General features: G+C 37.7%; 1 pseudogene; it reads left to right on the top strand.

The window, feature by feature from the left end:
• The first annotated feature begins 972 nt into the window (after positions 1–972).
• On the top strand, positions 973–25,714 carry LOC149182943 (protein TOPLESS-RELATED PROTEIN 2-like; annotated as a pseudogene).
• The last annotated feature ends 479 nt before the right edge of the window (positions 25,715–26,193 follow it).

Here is a 26,193-nt window from a genome sequence, read left to right as displayed (position 1 = left end):
CTGCTGGGTCATCAGCTAATTCTGTAACAGTTATATCTTCTTGAGCATGCAAATTTTGCATATCAGTGGACTGAGTGGCTTGTTCTTCTGTAATAGCTACAGTTCATGCAGTACCCTCGTTATCTATACTTTGCTCATCAGCAGGTGGTTCTTGTGTATCAACTGCTGAGTCAGTAGCAGCTATGTGTTGGTCTGTTTCCTGGTTATGGTCATCATCAGGTGGTTCTTGTGTGACACTTGCTGAGTCAGTAGCTGGTTCTTGTGGGACATCTACATGTTGGTTACCTATTTCTTGTTTATCAGCAGGTGGTTCTTGTGTAGTACCTGCTGAGTCAGTAGCTGCTACGTCCTGATCTGTTTCCTGATCATGATCATCGGCAGGTGGTTCTTGTGTAGCACCTGCTGGACTAGTAGCTGGTTCTTGTGGGGCAGCTACCTTTAGGTCGTCTATCTCTTATTCCTCAGCTGGTGGTTCTTGTGTCACACCTGTTGAGTCAGTAGCTGGTTCTTGTGGGACAGCTACATGTTGTACATCATCTTGGGTGTCTACTTTTGATAAATCAGCAGCTGGTTCTTATGGAGCAGATGCATCTTCTGAAAGGAATGATGTCGCAAAATCCTGAACATTTTGTATTTTGGTACCTGAAGGTGAGGAAGGTAAGGATTGAGGGTCTGGTGGGGTGTGGGGTTTTAGGATAATAGGTGGGGAATTTGGGGTGGTGGTCTTAGTTGCTGCTTCAGAAGACATCCTCCTTCGTCTTCGAGGTAAGAAGGCAGGAAGAACAATGGTTTTTCTCTTATGAACATTTTTCCTTAGGGTAGGAGGGTCATCAGTAGTAGCAGCTTCTTTAATTGAGGCTCTTGTTCGTCTTTTTAGTGAGGGTGCAGCCTTTTCTTGTCTTTTCCTTTTTAGCTTGGCAATGGGGATATTTTCATCTGAATCATCACTGGGGATATGGACCGTGGGAGTGGATGATTCAGGTAAGTTAAGGGATGGAGTAGATACGGAGGAGGGGTCAATTGGATTGACTGTTGCGGGTGGTGGAATTTCTGAGGAATCAAAGATGCTCCCTGGTTGTTGAACAGAAGGATTTTCAATTTGCTGCGAGATTCCAGGGGTCTGTTGAGGATTTTCAGCATCTAATTGGGGAGTTTCGGCTGCTGCTTGAGAAATTTCGGCAGTTTCTTGAGGATTTTCGGCTGCTGGTTGAGGAACTTCAGCAGCTTCCTGGGGTTTTTCAGCTGCTGGTTGAGGAACTTCAGCAACTTCCTGGGGTGGGTTGTTAAGGGGAGGAGGATTCTATAGGGAAAAGCCCCTCTAGATTAGAAGTTGAACCAGGTGATGATGAGTGAGGGAGAGGAGTGGGTACTTTGCATTCGTGGAATAATGTGACATATTCTTTAGACACCCAAGGAGATAGTATGGCATATTTAATAAACGACCATGTCTTAAAAAAATGATTCAACAACACAAAGTCATGCTGGTACACTACCTGGTAATATCCTTCGCAGGTGAGGTAGTGCTTGAAAAACTTTGCAACCTTTGGCCATGGAGGTGGTAGTGAATGCAGTGCAACACCCCTGCCTTTAGGTTCAACCCATTCCCCAGGTAGAAGAAAATATTTCTGTGCGTTCAGAATGATGTGTTTACGACTGAACCAACGAATGCCATCGGCTGGTAATCCTAAAACCTGCGCTATATCTTCCTCTGTTACTGGAATTCACACTCCATGAACAGTAGAGTAACCTTCCTTTAAATTACGTGCGAATTCTAGGAATTGCTGAGAATCAAATCCCTGGAGCCTTCAGAAATAGTCCACCCAGCCTGCTTGCAGACAAATTTGATATGCTTCTGGGTGTAATTCCAATAGAGCCATTGAACCAGGTTCATTTCGAACAGTGTTACCTCCCATAGTTACCGGTTCGGTAAAATGCACAATATAGAGACGCGTTACCACAGCTGAGACAGAGTAAGATATTTCAAATGAGGTTATGACATAATAAGACAGAGACGGGGTGATGAGACACGGTCGTAGTAAAAATGACAGTGATTGGCATATTGGGTAATGATTGCAAGATTTTGATATTCCCCCCAACTATGGCTAAAATGATAAGTTTTGAATGTACGACAATTTTGACAATCATATCAGAATCATTTTATTAACTATAGTTTAATATTTAAACATAAACACGCATACCTCACGTTTTACCTTCGATTTTTGTGCTGAAAGTATAATCTCGTTGTTAATAGATCACCAATGGTTATGAAAAGTGATTGTAAGATATGAGGGTATTTATATGAAAGGCTTTCTCTATTCACAGGAGGTAATAGTGAAGGAACACAATTATCAGGATGAATGGCTGATTCTCTCAATGAAATGTGATATGTATTGGTCATTTTTGAGAGGAATTGATGCCTCAATTATGGAAAAATGGGAAAATTGATGCTTTTTAGGAAATATGGAAAAGGTTGGTGTTTCAGTAATGGAGAAATCGGTGTCTCAGCAATGGAGAAAATGGGGAAAATTTGGTGTTTCAGCAGTGGAGAGAATGGGCAAAAATTGGTGTTTCAGCAATGGAGAAATTGGTGTTTCAGCAACAGGAAAAATGGGCAAAAATTGGTGTTTCGGCAACGGAGAAATTGGTGTTTCAGCAACGGGAAAAAAGAGATGTTGCTGTTAAAGAAAAATAGGAAAATGTTGCTGAAGGGTAGTATGAGGGGATGGATTATGAATTGAAGTGGAATGGCAATGTTTCCCAAACTGAAACCTGATCCTGCTTGCAATGCAATTGTTCTTTCAGCCAGCCTCCAAATCTAAGACCTGCAAAATAATAAATTGTAACATGGCAGCCCTTGATAGGGATTATTAGTTAAGTAATCTAATCTAATAATAATACAAGAATATATAATGCAGAGATTAAATGCAATGAGGGGCAGCAGGCTCCCCCAAAAAGATATAATGTGAATCTGCCATGCAAGTGGCCTTAAAATCCTCCTTAGAAATTGGTTGCTGGTACAGACGAAGCCGATACCCATTTACTAACAATGGTGTTCTAGAACCATCAATTGTTAGGAGCCTTACTGTTCCATTGGGAAAAACAATATCTATCTCATAAGGTCCCAGCCACCTTGTTCGTAATTTCCCTTGAAAATTTTCAAACCGGGAATCATACAATAGAGCCCAATCACCTTTTTGGAACTGCTTGTGCTTAATAGTTTTATCATGCCACCTGGTTCTTTGTTGTTGAATCATAGTTGTCTGATGGATGGCATCCAACCTTTTTTCATCCAGTTCCTGCAGCTGCTGCAACCTAGCTGTCTGTGCATCAGTCAAATCAAGGTTAACAACTAAAGTAGTTCTTAAGGTTTTAATTTCAAATTCCACAGGAAAAACAACACTTTTTCCATAAACCAATTCATAGGGTGAAAAACCTGTAGTGTTCCTCCAGGTGGTTCTGTAAGCCCATAATGCCTCAGGCAGCCTTTGAGACCAATCCTTCCTATTCTCCTTCATTGTTTTTGTTAAAATAGCTTCTATGACTTTATTTGTACTTTCCACCTGCCCATTAGCTTGGGGGTGATAAGGTGTAGTCATTTTATGATTAATATGATATTTTTGGAGCATAGCTTTAAAACCATGAGAATTGAAAGGAGGTCCTCCATCTGTAACTAGTTCTCTAGGCACTCCAAACCTAACGAAGATTTCTTCAAATAAAAAGGTTAAAATAGATTCTTCATTAGCTCTAATAAGTGCCTTAGCCTCCACCCATTTAGTCATATAGTCTGTACAAACCAATATATAAACTCTTTGGTTGGATGGAGGATTGATGGGCCCTACAAAGTCTAGAGCCCATCTTTCAAAGGGTTCAAGTATTACCTGGGGGTTCAGTGGCATTTCATCTCTGTGATTAGGTTGACCCATTCTCTAACAACTGTCGCAGGCCCTGACATATTTCTTTGCATCCTTGAAAAGTGAGGGCCAGTAATAACCCATCCTGAGAATTTTATGTGATGCTCTCTTATCAGCAAACCGCCCACCACAAGGGCCATCATGACAAGCCTTCAATATATCATAAACCTCATCTTCTCTAATGCATCTTCGGATTTCCTGATCAAGTCCTGTATGAAAAAGACACCCACTTATCCAGCTATACCGAGCACTTTGTTGAATGATCTTTCTTTTCTCCCGATGTGATAGGTGTGATGGTAGCTTCCCTACAACCAGATAATTGGCAATGTCTACATACCATGGTGAGTGAGCAGATACTGCAAACAAGTATTCATCAGGAAAGGAATCATCTACTGGAGTATTATCATCAGTTTTTATCCGAGAAAGGAAATCAGCAACTACATTTTCTTTACCTGGTCGATCCACAATTGTAATATCAAATTCTTGTAGTAACAATAACCACCTGGTAACTCGAGCATTTGTAAAATATTTATTCATTAAATACTTGATGGCCGAGTGGTCAGTATGAACAAAAGTGGGATAGCCAGTAATGTAATGTCGAAATTTATTAATAGCATAAATGACTGCTAAAAGTTATTTCTTAGTAACTGTGTAATTAAGCTCAGCAGGGGTCATATTCTTACTAATGAAATAGATAGCATAAGGAAGATTATTCTCTTCTTGTCCCAAGACAGCTCCAATTGCAGTATCCGAAGCATCAAAGGATATATGAAAGGGAAGTGCCCAATCAGGTCCCCTCAGAATAGGAGCTGTAGACAACTGATGCTTAAGTTCATCAAATGCTTTCTGACAGGCATCAGTCCACTTAAATTCAACATTTTTCATAAGTAACACAAACAAAGGAGAAGCTATTTTAGAAAAAAATTTGATAAATCTTCTGTAATATCTAGCATGTCCTAAAAAAATTCTTACATCAGTTTGTGTTTTAGGAATAGGAAGGGTCTAAATTACCTGTACTTTGGATGGATCTACTTGAATCCCAAGGAATGAAATGAAGTGTCCTAACACAATTCCTTCATTCATCATCATATCTAATTTTTTCGTACTCAAGGAAAGATTAGCTTGTATGCATCGTTTAAGTACTTTCTCAAGGTTTTGTAATGCATCTTCAAAAGTCACACCATAGGGAGCGAAATCATCCATAAATATCTCCAAGGAATCATTAAGCATATCAGAAAATATTCCTATCACTGCTCTTTGAAATGTTGCTGGAGCATTACATAGTCCAAATGGGAGAACTCTATAAGCAAAAGTCCCCCAAGGACTAGTAAAAGTGGTCTTGTATTGATCTTGAGGTGCAATTCTGATTTGGTTATATCCACTAAAACCATCTAAAAAGGAAAAGAATTTCTTACGTGACAAGCTATCCAGCACCTGATCAATAAATGGCAAGGGGAAATGATCTTTTTGGGTAGCTTCATTTAAGGCTCTATAATCTACACACACTCTCCATTTCCCGTTTTTATTAGGTACTATTACCAACGGAGAAACCCATTCACTGTCGAATATGGGGTATATAAACCCTGCATTAAGAAACTTTTGAAGTTCTTCCTTAACAATTTCCCTCAAATTGGGATTCATTCGCCACTGGGGTTGAAAGATTGGTCGGGCCCCTTCCTTAATATAGATATGATGAGTACATAATTCAAGAGAGATCCCCTTCATATCTGTATAGTCCCATGCGAATGCTTCCTCGTTTTCACGGAGCAACTTCATTAGCTGTTGTGTTTCAGCATCTGATAAATTGCGGTTTATGTTCAATGTTTTGCTAGGTTCGATTTCTACTGTCATGATTTTAGAGGAGATAGCAGTTGATGTTTGAGGTAGATTTTCAAATTTAAACTTTTCCTGTGTTTCAAGATCCAGAATTGCAGTTAACTGATTATATGTTTCAGAAGTAACTAAGGAAGGTTCAGAAATAAAATTACTAATTACTTCATCTTCTGTGGTGTCTTTAAGAGTTAAGGCTTTTCCAATGGTCAAAATGGGTTGAGTATCATTATCCTCATAGTCTAACCATACATAATCATCATTGTTAATCATAGGTGTGGCATGAGGGTACAGCATAAGCTGCTTAGTTTCACATCCATTAGAAATTGTCATTGAACCTGATCTACAGCTGATAAAAGCATCTGCTGTAGCTAGCCAGGGTCTCCCCAAAATCAGAGGATGCCCCCCCAACTTTGCTTTAGTCTGTAATACAACAAAGTCAGCTGGGTAATTCCAAGATTCGACTGAAATGATTAGGTCTTCAATGACCCCCTCCGGTTTGATTGTGGAACGATCAACTAATTCCAGGATAGTTGGTGTCTCTCTAATTACATTTTTCAATTGTAACAACTGTGTAGTTTCAAGGGTCATAATATTTATAGCAGCACCTAGGTCTACCAAAACTCGTGAAACAATAGTTTTTTCGACCTGTACTGTGACCATAGGGTGACCAGGATCACCATATTTTATAGGAGGAACTTTTCCTGACATTAAAGCAGCTAGATCACCCATCACATGAACTGTAAGGGGATATTTAGCCTTCCTACCAGGTTTCTTGATGCAAATGTCTCTGACGGTTCTGGCATAGATTGGCACATCTCTGAGTGCTTGTAAAAGTGGAATTTTAACGTAAAGATTCTGCAGTTCCCCTAGAAGATTAAAAACAGGTGGCTCAGGTGTCTTAGCAAGAGCTAGACGTTCAGGGAATGGTGGCTCTACTGTTTCAGCAGTTTTATTAGAGGATGGCTTGACTATTTCAGAAATTTTATTAGAGGATGGCTTGACTGTTTCAGCAGTTTTATTAGAGGATGGCTTGACTATTTCAACACCCTTATTCGGTAAATTATTCTTTTCTGTCTCATCCTTATCAGAGCCAGAAGAGGTAATATTGTCAATGATCGGCTCAACTATTCTCCCGAATCGTAAATGAATATCATTACATTGCACAAGAGATGTAGGTAGGCTTTGAATGTCGATGACTTGCACAGCTTTATTATTATTATTAGGGTTAGGGTTTGGTTATACAGGCAGCTGAGGCTTCATGGTTTGATTATTCGGTGGGGTACCTGACCGGAGAGAGAGTTGTTGCTGGAACTGAGGAAATTGGTTTGTGAACGAAGTTTGTTGAGCTTTCCAGTTTGGGTTCCATTGGTTATAATAGGATTGTTGTAGAAGCTAGGGAGTCCACATTGCAGGGTCTACAAAGCGAGGGTTTATTTGCTGCATGGGTGGGAAATTCATTTGATTAAAGGGTGGGTATTGCGTTTGGTTAAAGGGTGGGTAATTTTCTTGATTAAAAGAAGGATAATTATTCCAATGATTAAATGGCATACTAGAGTTCGTACCTTGTCCTCGTGGTTGTCATTGCCTCCTTTGTGTCAGTAGATAAACTGCTTTAGCTTCCTCCCCATTTCATTGTAACGCTGCCTTTATCCCTGGTAAAGAGAGGCATTGTTGAGTTTCATGGTCCTTCTCACAAATGGTGCAGATTGGTACCTTGTCGAGTGGACATTCCCTTAATGGATGTTTTTCTCTGCATTTAGGACAGAAGATGGCCAAAGCGGCTTCTGCCTCTGCTTGTTTCTTCTTAACCTGCAACGTATCAATCTATGAAGCAAAAGAACTTAACATTTTAGTTTTGAATTCCTCAAGTAGATTACCTATTTCAGCTCTTGTTGCTCCTCCACTGGCTAATTTATGGACCCTTGAATAAGTACTATCCCTGTTCTTTGATTTATTTGCAGCTCCTCTTGAAAACCTCTTGCAGAGGTTAACAATTTCATCATACGATTCTTTAGATATATCCCCCTTACCAAGCATATTTAACATGTCTAAACAATCATCCCTTACCCCTTTCAATAATATTGTTTTGAGAATATCTTTACTTACATCAGGGTGCTCAGATCTCTGCAGATTATACTGGAGTCTTTCCACAAAGTCCTCCAGATTTTCATCCTCCTTCTGAACCATCTTGAATAATTCCTCCCTTTTTTCTCTCGTCCGGCAATAGTCTTGGTATTTGGCCAGAAATTTCTCCTTCATCTGATCCCATGTTGTGATCACATGACCTCCCAAGCTCATAAACCATCTTAGTGCATTTCCTTTTAATGTTGCTGGAAACGACTTTAATTTTTGAGTATTATTAACATAATCATAACTTCTACACAATATATCAAACTCAAAAAGAAACTCATCAGGGTCTTCAGAGGATAAACCATGGAAGTTAGGTAGGGCTGAGAGTGGAATATTCTTCATAGGAGTTGTACCTCTGGGAAGTTCCTCAATAGGGAATTCCAAGGTGGAGAGAGAATTCTCGCCTCTTCCTTTGCCTCTACGTCCTCCACCAAAGATTCCTTCATTGTTTCCATCCATTGGTTGCTTTCCTATTGCACTTGCCCAGTCTTCAGTATTTTCTGTTGGACTCTCAATATCCGGAACTGGTTCCTCAACTTCAATATCCTCTATTGGTTCTTCAATTTCAATATCCTCTATTGGTTCTTCAATTTCCTCCACTGGTTCCTCGGTATGTTCTACTGTTTCTACAACCCTTTCAAGTCCCACTACTTCCTCTGTTTGGTAGTCTGTTTGGAGAGAGTGCTGAGTCTGTGGCCTCCGAGAGCTTAGCCTCTGGGATGTCTCAGCTTTTGAAATAATCTCATCGATGAAAGTTTTTCTTCCTCCTCTTCCTTTGCCCTTGCCACTTGTAGGATTAGTTTTCTTGCATCCTCTCATGCATCCTGCATATCTACAAGAAAATCATCAGTGCTTTTAAAATCTATAATTGCCTTCCCCGGCAACAGTGCCAAAATGTTGGTCACTTTAATTGCTTATTGAATTAAACAACAAAGTGCTACATAAATTGTCAACCCAGGGAAGTATTTTTATTTCAAAGGAAACTACGTACTATATGTACTCAATCCTAAAAGCAACAAAAGTTGTAGTAAAGACTGGTCATACTTTGCCTTAAGCAAACTGAAGTTCCACTCTTGAGTTACAGCAAAACAACCTATTGCAGACAGCTACCAAAGAATGCTTAAAAGAAAGGAATCTAAAGAATCAATCTGCACAGGAGAGTGTTGGTTATGTTGTAACAGAGAACAAGACCCTATTCCCAGAGCGGGAACCTTCAGCACCTGTTCTTGATTATCAAGTTTCCACCTTGCTCTGTAAATCTAATTGCAACACATGAATTAATTGTTGATAAAATGAATGCAGCAGCAATTAATTGAAAAGGAAAACAGAGTCTCAGCAAAATGATACTTAGTAAACAGTTCTGTTAACAAAGCATGAAGAAAAGACACACTTAACACACTGCAGAAGTAAAATGGGTGAATCTTGTGATGAAGGTGGGACCTGTCCTTCTCATAAGATTCCCCAAGAGACAAGAACTAGAAAAAGATGTTCAGAACAAAATTTTATTCATCCATCAATATGTCATATTACAAAAAGGATTCTAGTCCTGTTCCTTCAACTGAGCCTTTTTCCACAGTCTGTTCCCACCCCCCTAATGTAGATGTCTCCTCTTTATAAAGAGGAGACATCTATTACAAAAGATTTACATTATAAATTATATTTTAACCCATTATACAAAAATAGGGAAATCAGTTTCCCGTCAACAAAATGTTGTTACAGTAATACTATCTTTAGATTACGGGCGTTACATCTAGTGTAACAACTTCCTTGGTGATCGGTTTGGTTCCTCTGTTGCTGTCGAATTTAGAATGCAAATCTCAACTATTTTAGCTTCGATATTTGCGTGTCATTCTTACTGTTTCAGCAACTGCAAAAATAGTCTTGCAAACTCCTGGCAACTTCAGCAACGCGGACAGCACATCATTCTTTAACTATTCAGCAACTTAACAAATTAAAGATTAACTATGAAGATATTGTGATTATATGCTAAATAATTAAACGTATAGTGATGAGAAGAATCATTGCATACCTTTGGGATAATTGGGTTAAAACACTAACAAGGACTTTTAAATATAGGTTGAAAAGGATGATATCGTGGCAAAATGTATGGTCAAAAAGGGACAATATGAGGTCCTAACAACAACGAAAAAGGACTTTTGGAGTTTTCTTTTCATCTCTTTTCAAACTTTCTAGACATGAAAAGGACAGAGTTATCTTTGTCGTTAAACTCATTAAAATAATAGCGACAAACTTGTCCATCTAGACGAGACAGGATTTCACCGTCACTAGACTCGTTAAAACATCAAATAGCGATGGGTTTGCCCAAAGGGTGAATTATAGAACAAGCATATGTTATCCTCCTAAAGCTTGATAAAAAAATAAAGAGGTATTGGTCAACAATGACTAGGGAAAAAGGGAAAAATCTTGAAAAACTAATGGTAGCATGCCGCTCTTGAACATGACACTTTCACTTCATCTCCGTGATCGAGGTGGGTTGGGTTATTCTGTTTACTGCTCATCATACCTTTGGTCTATCATACCATCCATATTTTTGGGTTAACGCTACCAATTCATCTTATTGTTGCTAATATGTTCAAGAGAAGTTATCTAGTTGAGAAGTCATCTAGATAAGAAGTCATCCGGTTAAAGTCTCATCTGTTGCAATACCACAAACCTTCATTTTCATGATATCCATTCCTGAACCTTGTATTGATAGTTTGTTTTCATCTCCAAAACCATTTACTTCATTTCGTGTCGAAGATGTGGGATACATCAAGGCCCTCCTATGACGAGTCACTTCTTGTCAACATCAGTTCATTATCCAAGAAGTTGACTTAGAAACACACTTTCAGTGCTTTGAAGTTTGCATACATCAATGGCAAGTTTCTCTCTTCCGGTGACAGGTTGACATCAATGGCCTTCGACCAAAAGATTTTGCGTGGTGTTCGACATTGAATCATCTATTCATACCACGTAAAATATATTTTAGTACCTTGAGGATCATCATCATTATCAGTGGTCCCTCTTGCATCTGTTAATAGCTTACATCATTCGTTGGTAATCAGACGATGTCTCTCCATGTTTGACATTATGATTCTTGGTGTTCAAAATGTTTAAATATGCCTAGATCCCTCTTACAAAATGGATTATTTATCTTACGATCATGTAATTCTTGTGCTCCACAATCAAGGCTCTCTCACACTAACTCGTGAGCTCTACCTTGTCACAAACTTTTATGCACAAAACAATGTGAATTACTTGTGCCTTTGTCCTCTCTTTATAGGTGAACTTTGGTCCATGCAAGGAGGCCCAACATAATTTAGAACTCAAGCTTTGATGATGAGTTCAGTGAGAGTGTTACTTTCTCTCCTTCCAATCATCAGTGGAGTTTTTAACTCGTGCTGTCTCCAATCAACACTGGAGATCTAACTCACTCTTCCTTCAATCAAGACTGAAGACTAACTTGTTCTAACTGAACTGCTAACTACCACCTCATTTTGTAGCCAAACTGATGAAGACTCCTCTTTAACTAAAGCTCCAACTCTATGCATGCTAACTTGATGATTATTCCATTAAAATGGAAATAACTCATCCTAACTAAATTCAAACTCATGATCCTGTTGGTCGGCCCACTTGCCAACTATCCGAGACGCACTTCTTGCCTTGCTGTTAAAGGTTGTGCTTGTCTCAACCTGTAATAGATACAAATTGTTCTTCCTTACACCTATCTTCTTCTTACATCCAGAAGCTAAGTGCTGGAGGTGAGCCTTACCTCTGGTTAAGATGACATCATAACCCTTGTCCTCGAGGTAGATACTAAAACAAGGTTCTGCTTTAGGCTTGGAACATAGAGGACATCTTTGAGATGGAGAGAGCTACCTGACTCCCTCTCAAAACTGACAATACCAACTCCCCTAGTTGTGTAATTTCCATCATCTCCTAGCTCAATTTGAAACTACATGTCCTTCTCCTTCAGGTGGCTAAAATATTCCTTGTTCCCGGTCATGTGGAAGGATGATCCTGAATCAATATACCATACATTGTTGTTTGTTGAGCTTGCCATGCAAGTTACCAATGAGAAATATTTCTTGAGCTGAGAAGAAAACACATCTACCTCAGTTGTTGCAGCCACATGATCCTTACTGGACTCCTCCTTCCAATTAGGACACTGAGTGGCATGGTGTTTGAACTCATACCGATGGAAGCACTTGATCTTGCTTACATCCTTCTTCTTCTTCTCACCCTTCTAACAAGACTCGATCTCTCCTTGGCCCTTCTTTCCCCTGCCTCTGCTACCTTTGCTTGCCAAGGCAAAGTTCTCCTCGTCCTCTATAGGAGCTTCTCTACCAGCTCTCATCCCTCTTCGGATTTCTTCTTGAACGTAATCACTCCATAACCTTTCCCAACTAAGAATATTCTCTTTACCACTTACTACATTCTGGAAACTATACGAAGACTTATGAAGTCCCAGAATCGCCAGACTCACAAGGTCATTGTCTACTACAGTCACGCTTACTCCACCCTGCTCATTTTGAACATGAGTGAACTTTGAAAGATATGTGATGATGGGCTCACCTTTTCACATCTAGATAATTCTTAGTTTCTCCTTGAGAGCAAGCTTCGTAGCATCACTGCAACCCTGATATAGATTTCAGATGGCTTTAAACATTTGATATGTTGTCTTCTTCTCGTGGAGATGAAGGATAATATGATCTTTGATCCCCTCAAGAATTATCCTCCTTGCCTTGGTGGCATTCTTGTTATGTTGGATCAATTTTTGGGCATCTTGAGGTGGAGCTATTGCCTGCTTCACATACTTGAGCACCCCATTATCTTCCAACACCACTGGTATTCGCTCCTTCCATGCACAAGAATTTGAGTCTCCTTCTAAACTGTGATCTGACCTTAGTCCTTGGAACACCATACTATTATCCAAAGAACTGCTCAGCTTTTCAAACTTTTGCACAAGCCTTCTACATCATCTGCGTTGTCCACTAACTGGTCAATCCAATGTTGGTCTTTATACTGGTCTCTGCTCTGAAACCATGTTAAATTTCCACGAAACTCTGCAACTACTTAAATGAATAACTAAAAATTGAAACTAGTTAACTTTCACCATGATACAAAGCCTCTTAACAACTTATAAGCAATAGAATAAAAAAATAGAGATAAAAGCACATCACACAAATTGACACACTTATTTTTCTCAAGAAACCCAACAACAGGAAAAACCTGATTGATTGATGTGGGGGTTTTATTGATTGTTCTTGGATCAATTGAATCTATTACAAACCAAATTGTCTCTCTTGAGAAATCATTTTGCTTCTCACACAATTCTCAACTGATGCAACTGATCTTACCCTCCTTTGATCACCACTTGATCTTAATTCTTGCACATAATTCTTCCTTTGTTGCCTCCTTGACTTGCTCTACAAACCATGTTGTCTTGCTTCAAATATGTTACTCCTTCCTTGCGCACTTGAGCCCCTTATTCCTTGCACTTATATCCTATTTCCTAGTGCACTTGAGCTCCTATTTTCTAGGACCCAATTCCATTCAACCTGCACACAACCAATTCTCCTAAATTCTAGTGTGCTTGTGCCTCCTACTCTTTAGGACACAATTCCTATGCTCCACAATCTAGGCTCTCTCACACTAACCTATGAGCTATGTATTGTCACAAACCTTTGTGATTTACTTGTGCCTTCATCCTCTCTTTATAGGTGAACCTTGATCCATGCAAGGAGGCCCAACTTAATTTAGAACTTGAGCTATGATAGCGAGTTAACGGAGAGTTATACCTTCTCTCCTTCCAATCATCACTGGAGTTGTTAACTCGTGCTCTCTCCAATCAACATTGGAGATCTAACTCACACTTCCTTCAATCAAGATTGAAGAGTAGCTCTAGCTTGTTCCAACTGAACTGCTAACTACCACCTCGTTCTGTAGTCAAACTAATAAAGACTCCTCTTTAATTGAAGCTCCAACTCTATGCATGCTAACTTGATGATTATTATAGTAAATTGGAAATAATTCATCTTAACTGAAGTCTAACTCATGAGGACAATTTGAGGTCTTCTCTAGCTAAGGCACAACCTGGAAGACCTTGCTCGCTACATTTTCAACAGATTGGAAAAGCTATTGTATATAACTTCAAACCTGTGTGATGTTGCAAAAGTATGCATTGAATTCCTAGACCGAAAAGTGGGAAGACTGATAACTTTCATGCCCAACAAAATCTCTTTCTTATGAGATAATTTCCCAAACTATCTCAGCCAACTCCTATCACAAGTTCTGAGAGTTAGTCTTCTTGATTTTCTATTTCAAAAGCCCTCTCTAGAGAGAGGGCTCCTACCATGCGAATTCAAAGTGTTCTTGTCTAAATTCTAACTGAAATAATTAAAGGGCATTTGTTGGTGTATAATAAGTTATATTTACTACTATCTATCTTGATTGTCTGCTGTTTGCAGCAACAATGCTTTGATCTCCTTGGTTGTATCATCTTTCTACGTGGATTTCTCTACTCGAAATACATCTAGTGCAAATCCAGTGAGAAGCTTATGATTGTAACATCTTCCTGTGTGGATTTCTTTGCTTGAAATACCCTTTCCATCCTATTTTCCATCTATTGTATGCTTGATTTAATCTGTCAGCAATATTGGTGGTAGATGCTGAGAGTTGCTGCATTTTCTTCAATTTTTGAGTTTTAGCAAAGTCAATCATGTTAAATGTTGGTTTCTTTAATGGCTTATTTCAACTTATTAAATTCCCTTATACTCTCTATATTAGAAATGAGCATCCAAGTAGGCCCATAAATATTGCACAACTCTCGAGTCTTGAGGTTCTGGACATCCTCCCAAAGGAGGGCTAAATGTGCTGATAGCCTTTTTGGAGGCATAAGTGTTGAAGTGGAAAGAAATTTTTTCAAACACCAAGCAAAACTGGGCCAAAATCAAAGTTGGACTAGAGAATGTTGACAAAGGCATTTGTGGTGGGAAGTGGCCCTTTATTCATGTAGAATCAAAGGAAATAGTCTAATACAGACTAGCAAGATAAAAAGGAAAGAGAAAAGAGCTAAAGGTAAGATTAGAAAATACATGTTGATATAGGGTTATCTCTTATCAAAGATAAAAGGTGCTTGAAGATATTTCGTTGTGTGTGATACATGGAAAACATCTTGAATGAACTTTGAAGGCCATCATCCTTCATGGTGGCCAAGATCATCCAAACTAGTCAATTTATTGCTCATTTCTTGTTACGAGTGCTCAGATGACCTAGGCAATTAAGTTTGAGATGATGTCTTGTTATGAGTGCTCAGATGCCCTAAGCTGTTAAGTTTGATCATCTCATAATTAGTAATTGAGTAATTTTCTAATTTCCCTTATCAAGCTTAAAAGGTGCTTGAAGATATTTTGTTGTGTGTGATACATGGAAAACATCTTGGATGAAGGCCATCATCCTTCATGGTGGCCATGATAGTCCAAACTAGTCAATTTATTGCTCATGTCTTGGTGGCCATGATAGTCCAAACTTGTCAATTTATTGCTCATGTCTTGTTATGGGTGCTTACATGCCCTAAGCAATTAAGTTTGATCATCTCATAATTATTAATTGATACTTTTCCATCTCCTAATAATACAAAGTAATTTGCTAATTTATTAACCTCTAACATTATAACCTTGGGCCACTTGAATAAATGTTATATGATCAAAGAGAATTAACAAGGCCTTACATCTTTGAGTAACTCGGAATGTTTTATGTTTTTAGGTATCACATTGTTATTCATTAGTTGGAATTGTTACATATTGCCCTAATATTTAGGTATCACATTGTTATTCATTAATTGGCATTGTTACATATTACGCTCTTCATTTTCGAACAAGGCAAGAACTCTCAATCAAGGTTCAAATGTTATGAGTATGGATTTCTTCATTTTCCAACAAGGCAAGAACTCTCAATCAAGGTTCAAATGTTATGAGTATGGATTTCCATCCTCAGCAGCAAACAATTCTGCTAGGTGATTTCAAATCCCATTCAATACAGTTCTTCATTTAAATAAATTCTTAAGTCAATTTGGAAAATGTACCTTTTATATTTATAAATATGTTCACATTGGCTAGTAGTTCAAATTTGGATTGAAAATGTTATGAGTATGGATGAACAAGGCAAGAACTCTCAATCAGGGTTCAAATGTTATGAGTATGGATTTCCATCCTCAGTAGCAAACAATTCTGCTAGGTGATTTCAAATCCCATTCAATACAGTTCTTCATTTAAATAAATTCCCAAGTCAATTTGGAAAATGTACCTTTTATATTTATAAATATGTTCACATTGGCTAGTAGTTCAAATTTGGATTGTTGGCTTTATCGATCAGTTGGAACAAATGTTGGTGACATTGCAATTTGGGAAGTGGAATCTCGAAAAAGAAATAGGTTGTAGGAATTTTAAGGTTTAGGAAATTTCAGTCTGTTCCATTCACATGCAAGTAGATGATTTTTTCATAAATTAGTTCTTTAATTTAAATTGGAAAAATGTACATGTATGAATGATCTTGAAAAGGTTTTAGAGTTATTTACTAGAGTTGATCATTAGCACTGGCCTTAGGTAAACTCTTATATATGTTTTGTTATGTTAGGCTGCTCTTGTGAAAAATCCAATTGTATGAGTGAATCGTTGTATTTGGAACCCAGGTGGGGCAGTCCTTGGTAACTTAATCTATACTCATATTCATTAATAAGATGCTTTGATATCATTTCCTTCTTTATACAACAATGTGAGTGATTTGTAATAATGCCATCTACAAATGCCTCTGGTCCCCTTTTGGTTGGTTGCACACCAATAGAATGTTGGTGCTACGCCCTCTATTCAGATACGGACATGCCTGCGTTTGTGTTATAGGAGTTGTGTTTTCCAAGTGTATAGTTCACATATATTCTTATACTGTGGCAGGTGATTTGAGACAACATCTAGAGGTTTGCTTACATTCTTGATTCTTGTAGGTCTGTAAAAATAAGTTCGTATTGAAAATATAATGTATTAACATTGATATAATTTAAACAGATTGACGCACATGCTGGTGGTGTGAATGATATTGCTTTTCCACACCCTAGCTACTATCTCGTAATAATAATTACATGTGGGGATGATAAGACCATCAAGGTAATCTACTTTATCATATGTTTCAAAACTCATTCTAATAGTTGTCATTTACTTATATGTATATGAAAATTGAAAGAAAAAAAATATTGTTTGTGCTTGTAAGTGTGGGATGCAGTAATTGGTCGAAAGCAGTACACATTTGAAGGTCATGAAGCAGCTGTATGTTTTGTTTGTCCTTACCAGTAAGAAAATATTTAGGTACTTTGCTCCTTGAGTCCTGAAGAATTTATGTGAATTGCAGTTGAGGACTAGTTTTGAAATACATTGCATATTCTATTTTTCTTTGATGTTTGGCTTTCTGTGAATTTTTGGCCATATGGCAAATACTTTATTGCACTAAAGATAGATGGATTATGATTCTTTGTTTGTATGCAGTTTATTTTTTCTACAGCTTGTTGGTAATTGACAACTAATTAATGTAAATTTGGGTAAATTGTATTAGTTATTGACAAGTTAGTTTCATATCGAATCAGTAGTTATGTAACTGACGAGGCTCATATGTAAAACTGATGAATGCCCGAACTATTGTAAGGAGAATCATTAATTGATTGAATAGAGATTACAATCCCTTACCTCGTGGATGTTTCCTTGACACCTTGTCAGGGTTTTTACCACGTAAATCTTGATTTTTTACTTGTGTGGTTGTCTTCTGTTGCATTCCCTTTCTTGGTTAAATTAACCTTCTTTCTTGATCAGTAACCTATTTTATAACTACAAATGGTATCAGAGTGAGGTTTTTGTGTTGAGTCTAGAGTGCGTATGAACCAACAGTGTTGTCCATGCCCATCAGAGGCTACGTGCGTGTGGCAACAAGGCAATGTCAAGGAAGGTTCTTTTGCGTGGACTGGCGAGGAGGCCCACCTGTTGCCATCCGTTGAGCAGAACCAGAGTGCCCTCTGCGTGCTGGTCGAGGAAGAGAACCCAGGAGGAGTGTGGAATGGAATGGATTGATGGGGAGGTTGTTTGCTGCCTGAGGCCCAGTTCTACGCTACCAGACCACCTAACCCTCTGCCTTGTGCGTGTTGGTCGAGGAAGACAGAGTCGTTCTCTACGTGGACTGAGGAGGTTGTCATGTTGTTGCGTAGCCTGTGTGAAGACCACCGTTGTTGCCCGTTTAGTGCATAGCAAAATCATGGAGGCCTGTTGCTTGTCCAGAACTGGAGCAAGGGCTGCGTGGTTCCATTGGCCGGGCCCTCGTGCCTTCTAGAACCTATCCAATGGCTGCATGGTTCTGTTGTCCAGAACCTGCATGCCGATGAGGAGAAGCATGGACCAGGCTGCATACCTATTGCTGGCCACCTGCGTGTTACCATTGCATCAGAGGCTGCGTTGCATGAAAACTACATGTCGAAGAGAGATCATCTTGGAAGGCCGTATATTTTTTTTCAAAATTTGTGAATAAATTCAGGGTTTGTTGAAAGATTTCTTTGAATTCAAGAACAAAGTTTTTTCAGGAAACTAAAATTAAACAAAAGGGATTTTTTCAAAAAAAATGTTGTAGGTTTTCTAAGTCAATTTGGAAAATTTGGGAAAGTAAGATTCTGAATTTTTTATTGGGGAATTTGTGAATTTTTTCTAGAAAATTGAAGTAGGAAAAATTAAAAAAAACTTGGAAAACCCTTTGTTGGAAGAAGACAATCCAAGTATTTTTTTTTTAATAAACCCTAGTTGAAAGACTGAAACCCTAGGAGGAAAGAAATGACCAAGATGTTGAATACAAAGTTTGAGGTGGAGAAATTCACCGGCAAGAGTAACTCTGCTCTATGGAAACTAAAAGTTAGGGATTTGTTAGTGCAACAAAGTTTGCACAAAGCTTTGGACGGGGCAAATAAGAAACCTACAAGCATGAAATATTCAGACTGGGAGGACCTGGATGCTCGAGCTCTCAATACCATCAAGATATGCGTCGCGGATGAAGTTCTCTTCAACATTGTTGAAGAGAGTACAACTTCAGGCTTATGGGAAAAACTGGAAAAACTATATATGACAAAGTCGTTAACCAATAGAATTTATTTGAAAAGACAATTGTACAATCTTCAAATGAAGGAGGGTTCAAAAATTGCACAACATTTAAATGTTTATAAGACACTTATATGCCAATTATCAGATATGGAAGTTAAAATTAAGGAAGAAGACAAATCTATAACCTTGTTGTGTTCTCTGCCAAAGTCATGGGACCACTTCGTAACTTTAATCAATTTGAGCACCGCTGATTCTTTGAAATTTCAATCAATTGTGGGAGCTCTCGTGTCTAAAGAAGTAAGAAGGAAATCCAATACTAAAATAGCTGCATCAGAAGCCATGATAGCTAGAGGATAGTCAAACAAAAGAGGAGAAAAAGCAAGGGGGTCTTCCAGATCTAAATCAAAGGAAAAGCAGTGTAAGGTAAAATGTTTGCATTGCAAATAAATTGGACACCTGAAGAAACACTGTTGGAAACGAAAAGAGTCTGATAACCTGAAGAAGGAAGAAAATTAGGTTGGTTTAGGTATGATAGATGAAGTTTTATCTGCCGAAAAATTATGTATGATAGATGAAACTTCACTTGTATGTAATGTCTCTCAGGGTTTTGAAAGCTGGCTGTTAGACTCTGGTGCTTCTCATCACATGTGTCCACATAGAAATTGGTTTACTTCATATGAAGATGTAAATGGTAGTTCTGTGTTTACGGGTAATAATATAACATGTCAAGGTGGGAAATATCAGGATTAAAATGTATGATAACACAGTTAGAACATTAACTAGTGTTAGACATGTACCTGAATTGAGGAAAAAATTGGTTTCTTTGGGAGTGTTGGTTTCAGATGGTTATAAGTTTATAGGTCAGAATGGAGTGCTGAAAGTCTCTAAATGTGCCCTAGTTGTTATGAAAGGTAAAAAAGGTCGGAAATCTTTACAGACTCAAAAGAAGTACTCAGGTGAGTGAAGCAACGATTGTGTTAGAAAAAGAAGAAGAAGCTACTCGCCTATGGCATCAGTGATTGGGTCACATGAGCAAGAAAGGTCTTTAGACACTGATGAAACGTAAATCTCTTCCTGATCTAAAATCTTTGAAGTTGGATTTCTGTAAACATTGTGTTTATGGAAAACAATGTAAACAAAGATTTAAAACTGGAAATCATAATAGTAAAGATGTTTTAGACTATATTCATTCTGATCTATGGGGACCATCTCCTGTTGTATCATATGGAGGTGCTCTATATTTTTTAACGTTTATTGATGATTTCTCCTGTAAAGTTTGGGTCTTTATGCTGAAAATGAAAGTTGATGTATTCAATATCTTTAAACAATTTAAAGCAATGGTAGAGAAAAGAACAAGCAAATCAATTAAATGTTTAAGAACTGACAATGGTGGTGAATTCACTTCAATATAATTTGAACAATACTATAAGGATGAAGGAATTGTTAGACACAAAACTGTTATTTATACTTCTTAGTAAAATGGTGTTGCTGAATGTATGAATGAGACTCTTATGGAAAGAGCTAGAAGCATGATCAACAATGCTAACTTGCAAAAGGAGTTGTGGGTAGAAGCAATATCCACTACTTTTTATTTAGTTAACAGATTACCTTCAGTAGCAATTAATTGTAAAATTCCTGAAGAAATTTGGTCAGGTCAGTCTTGTGATTATTCACATTTAAGGATATTTGGCTGTAACACTTATGCTCTTATTCCTAAAAATCAGCGTTCAAAATTAGACCGAAAATCGAAATGTTATGTCTTTGTTAGGTATGACTATGCGGTGAAAGGATACAAGTTGTGGGATCCTACATCACGTAAGATAGTCATTAGTAGAGATGTAACATTTGATGAATATTTTTTTTTAAAATCAAATGTTGAAAGAATTGAACAGGAACAAGTATCACCAAATCAACAAATTCAATTGGAGGATAGACCTTTTGGTGACAGTTAAAAGGAAGAAGAGACTTCTGGAGAAAAAAGTGTTGAAGATACAAAGGAAACTGTCGAAGCTTCTGAACCAGTTCAATAACTAGTCACTCTAAGAAGGTCTACAAGGGAAAGAAAAACTCCAAAAAGGTATGAAGATTTTTCTTCATAGTTTGCTTTGATTACTGAAGATGGGGAACCTTCTTGTTATCAGGAAGTAGTAGGTGATATGGATAGCGAAAAATGGAAAACAGATATGGAAGAAGAAATGAATTCCTTAGCCAAGAACAATATGTGTGATCTTGTAGAACTTCCTGAAGGGAGAAGTGTCGTTGGATGCAAATGGGTCTTCAAACTGAAACAAAAAGTTGATGGAAGTATCGAAAGGTATAAGGCAAGACTGGTAGCAAAAGGGTATTTTGAGGTTGAAGGTATCGACTTTCATGAGATTTTTTCATCAGTTGTAAAACTTGTTTCTATTCGTACTGTGTTGGCACTAACTGCATTACTTAACCTTGACTTAGAAAATTTAGATGTTAAAACATCTTTTCTACATGGTGATTTGAATGAAGAGTTATATATGGAACAATGAGAAGGTTTTGTACAATGTCGCAGCAGAAGATTAGTTTGCAAGCTCAGGAAATCATTGTATGGTCTGAGGTAATCACCCAGACAATGGTACAAGAAGTTTGACTCCTTCATGGTGAGCCAGAACTTTATTAAAAATGAGTATGATCATTGTGTATACTTAAAAAGTTTCAATGGCATATTAATTATCGTAGCTTTGTATGTTGACGATATGCTTATGCCAAGCAAAAGCATGGAAGAGATCAACAAGTTAAAGGCTCAACTCTCTAGGATGTTTGATATGAAGGATCTTGGAGCAACAAAACATATCTTGGGAATGGAGATACACAGAGATAGGAAAAATGGTAATCTTTGGTTATCACAGTAGAAGTATGTGGAGAAATTACTTGAAAAGTTCTGTATGAACAATGTGAAACCTGTAAATGTTCCATTAGCTTCCCATTTTAAGCTTTCTTCAGTTTTGAGTCCTAGAACTGATGAAGAAAAGCAGTATATGTCTCACGTACATATGCAAACGCTGTAGGCAACTTGATGTATGATGGTATCTACAAGACCTGACATTTCACATGCAGTTGGAGTTGTTAGTAGGTTCATGGCAAATCCAGGTGAAGAACATTGGCGAGTAGTGAAATGGGTGCTTCTATATCTAAGAGGCACAAGTGACCATTGCATCATCTTTAATGGTAGTGAAGGATTAGTCTGCAGATATGTAGATGTTGATTATGCAATTGATTTGGACAAAAGAAGATCTACTACAGGTTATGTCTTTACTCTTGCAGGTGGAGCAATTAGTTGTATGTCAAAGCTTCAAGAAACAATTGTGTTGTCCACTACCAAAGCAGAATATATAGCTACTTCAGATGCTAGTAAAGAAGCAATCTGGTTAAAGGGTCTACTTGATGAGATTGGAAGGACATAGGAGAAAGTGAATGTACTTTGTGACAGTCAAAGTGCTATTCACTTGGCTACAAATGTTGGTTATCACAACAGAACCAAGCACATTGATGTAAGGTATCATTTTATGAGACATGTGATCGATGGCGGAAAAGTAGCTCTTCAAAAGATCCATACTCAGGAGAATTGTGCAGACATATTCACAAAGCAAGTTACAGTAGAGAAGCTGCGATGGTGTTTAGCTTCTCTTGGCTTGTAGAAGAGATGATGAATGGACATGGGCAAGGGATTAGGAAATTTGTTGCCAAGGTGGAGTCTGTTGGTAATTGACAACTAACTAATGTAAAATTTGGTAAATTGTATTAGTTATTGACAAGTTAGTTTCATATCGAATCAATAGTTATGTAACTGAGGAGGTCATGTATAAAACTGATGAATTCCCGAACTATTGTAAGGAGAATCATTTATTGATTGAATAGAGATTCCAATCCCTTGCCCCGTGGATGTTTCCTTGACACCTTGTTAGGTTTTTACCACGTAAATCTTGAGTTTTTACTTGTGTGGTTGTCTTTAGTTGCATTCACTTTCTTGGTTAAATTAACCTTCTTTCTTGATCAGTAACCTATTTTATAACTACACAGCTATTGATGGAAAGATCATGGATTATGATTCTTTGTTTGTATGCAGTTTATTTTTTCTACAGCTATTGATGGAAAGATCAAATACTGGTTGTATGATCTTGCGGGATCTAGGGTGGACTATAATGCTCTTGGCTTTATAGTCGTGATGGAACAAGGTAAAATGTTAACTTGGAATGGTGTTTAGTTTGTAAAATGTCTTCATGTAGATCTGAGTTTTCCTTCCTCCAATTTTCTATATTTGTTGTGTCAAGTCGATGTCCTTTCTGAAGTATATAATCATTTGTATTTTTTATTAGGCTCTTCTCCTACGGAACAAGTAAAGATGGTGTTTCATACCTCATTGAGTGGAATGAAAGTGGGGGAACAATCAAGCGGACATATTCTGCAATTTGAGACAACCAGGTATTTGTTGTGTCAAGTCGATGTCCTTTCTGAAGTATATAATCATTTGTATTTTTTATTAGGCTCTTCTCCTATGGAACAAGTAAAGATGGTGATTCATACCTCATTGAGTGGAATGAAAGTGAGGGAACAATCAAAGGGACATATTCTACAATTTGAGACAACCAGGAATAGGTTCTTGGAAGCTGGTGATGAATTTCAAATAAAGTTCTGGGACATGGATAGCACCAACATCCTGACAACAATTGATGTTGATGGTAGTTTGATAAGAAGTTATTTTTGGAAATGAGGATGGTTTGTTTTTAGAGTTTCAAAACATTATTTCAAGTTTTCTTGATCACATCTCAATGTATAATCCTCGTGTTATTTCCAAAAAAATCCCAGGCTAGTCCTCGCCTTCGTTTCAGCGAAGATGGTTCCGTGTTGGCAGTCAAAATGAATGAAAATGGCATAAAGATCTTACTCAACGCAGAGGGATTTCTCTTAATTCGCATGCTAGAGAGTAGATCATTTGAAGGAATGAAGGTGTCACCAGAGACAATGGCAACAAAGGTAAATTCTTCTTCCATGCACATTTACTGTGTACATGCACTACTAATTAATGTTAAAGTTTAAACTCTAACTAGTTCATTTTTACTATGCAGACTTCAATTGCGAATGCCATGCCTCCTGCGGTGGTTCCCTTCGCAGTGCTGTAGAATGTTGGGACAGACCTGCATTGTCAATGACCAATTTTGTAAGAGCATTCTGAATCTAGCATTATTCAATTTAGTTTGTTACATAGTATCATTTTCTAAATTTTCAGTGAGAATCCAGATATTGTTGCTTTTGAGTTTCCATATAGTATAGGATTTTGTTCTTTTCCCCATTCACATGCTCTATTAGCCATTATTTTGGCATATCTTTTATAGGAATAGGATGATATTATCAATGATGTCTAAGAATAATCTGATATTCGAGACAACATGTGTGCAGAGTAGTATAGAGTCTAGAGAGACAGTCCGACCCCAGATGTTAAACGAAGGCTTCTAGATGAGGTCACAGACAAGAGCAAGAACTGGAAATTGACTGAGATCACTGATTCGGGTCAGAGTAGGTCTCACAATGCATTGCGAGCAAGGTATGCAATCATCCCTCTATTACAGAAAACACTAAAGGTTAGCATACTTTACAATTTTATGTGCTACAAATTCTGTCTATATTGATCCAAACAAGTAATGTGCTATTTCTTGCAGGCGGTAAAATGGATATACACCAATTCCAATGTTGCTGTCTTAGCACTAACATCCGATGCTCTCCATAAGCTATATTGTGGAGTGGCCGAAATCCATCCGGAAAGGTGGGGTTCTTTAGTAGTTGTTGTTTGCTTCCTTTTTATTTTAGCTTGTTTTATTTATTTGTTTGTTATACTTTTGGATATATAATTTGGAGCTGTATTTTATGTAGTAATGATTGAAGAGTAACTAAGAGTTAGTATTTTGTTCCACCATCTACAATGAGTATTCCAACACAGATGTGGCAGCGACCTAGTGGGATTCTTATGAATAATGACGTTGGTGATACAAATCAAGAAGAAGTTGCTGCTTGTATAGCTTCGTCTAAGAATGATTCCTATGTAATGTCTCCTTCCAGTGGCAAGGTCTCCTTATTCAATATGATAACATTTAAGCTAAGAGAGCCTTTTACCTAAAGACCAGTTTCATTTTAATCTTTCTGATGATTTGTATAATTTCAGTCTTGGTACATTGGTTTGCTTAGGGTTTAGTTTCTAACATCTCATCTTCAACTTTCAAATTATGTGGGTAATGGGGTTCTATTACTCTAGAAGGTTCTTGTTTAATGTTATTGTGTAATGTTCTTCCCAATTAATCTAAATCACTGGTTTCATGGGATGCTAATCAGTGATTGATTCATTGCAAGGCATGACAACTTTCATGCCACCTTCTCCAGCAGCCACTTTTCTGGCTTTCCACCCTCAGGATAATAACATCATTGCAATTGGCATGGAGGATTCATCAATTCAATATACAGTTGATGAGGTGTTGCCTGTGAATATATCTTTCAATCCTTCTCATTGTGAATATATCTTTCCATCCTTCTCATTTTTCTTCATTGTGCCCTTTTACTAAAACTGACCTTTAAGTGGCATGCTCTCAACTTGCTGCATAGGTAAAAGCAAAGCTCAAGGACCACCAAAAATAAATCACACCCCTGGGATTTTCACATGTTTTGAATGTGTTGGTATCTTCTGGAGCTGATGCCTAGGTATATGGTTTCTTTTATTATTAAATATAGTCTGACTCAGTGATGTTCACTTAAAGTTTACATAAATTTATGGAGTGGAAATGTTCATATACTCACAACCACGTCTTTTGACAGTGATGTTCACTTAATGTTTACATAAATTTATGGAGTGGAAATGTTCATATAATCACAACCATAGGTACATGGTTTCTTTTATTATTAAATATAGTCTGACTCCGTGATGTTCACTTAAAGTTTACATAAATTTATGGAGTGGAAATGTTCATATACTCACAACCACGTCTTTTGGCAGTGATGTTCACTTAAAGTTTACATAAATTTATGGAGTGGAAATGTTCATATAATCACAACCACCTCTTTTGGCAGTTATGTCCCTGGGGCAATAGATGGGTGGGACAGGTGAAAGTCAAAATTTGTACCATTACAACCAGGAAGACCGTCACCACCAGTGAGGATACAAAGAGTACAGTTTCATAATG

Source organism: Pinus tabuliformis, chromosome 3_2, assembly GCF_031772625.1.
Source record: "Pinus tabuliformis cultivar Carrire ecotype Pingquan chromosome 3_2, CPIR1, whole genome shotgun sequence".
Lineage (NCBI taxonomy): Eukaryota > Viridiplantae > Streptophyta > Pinopsida > Pinales > Pinaceae > Pinus > Pinus tabuliformis.
This window is presented reverse-complemented; position numbering and strand designations above follow the sequence as displayed.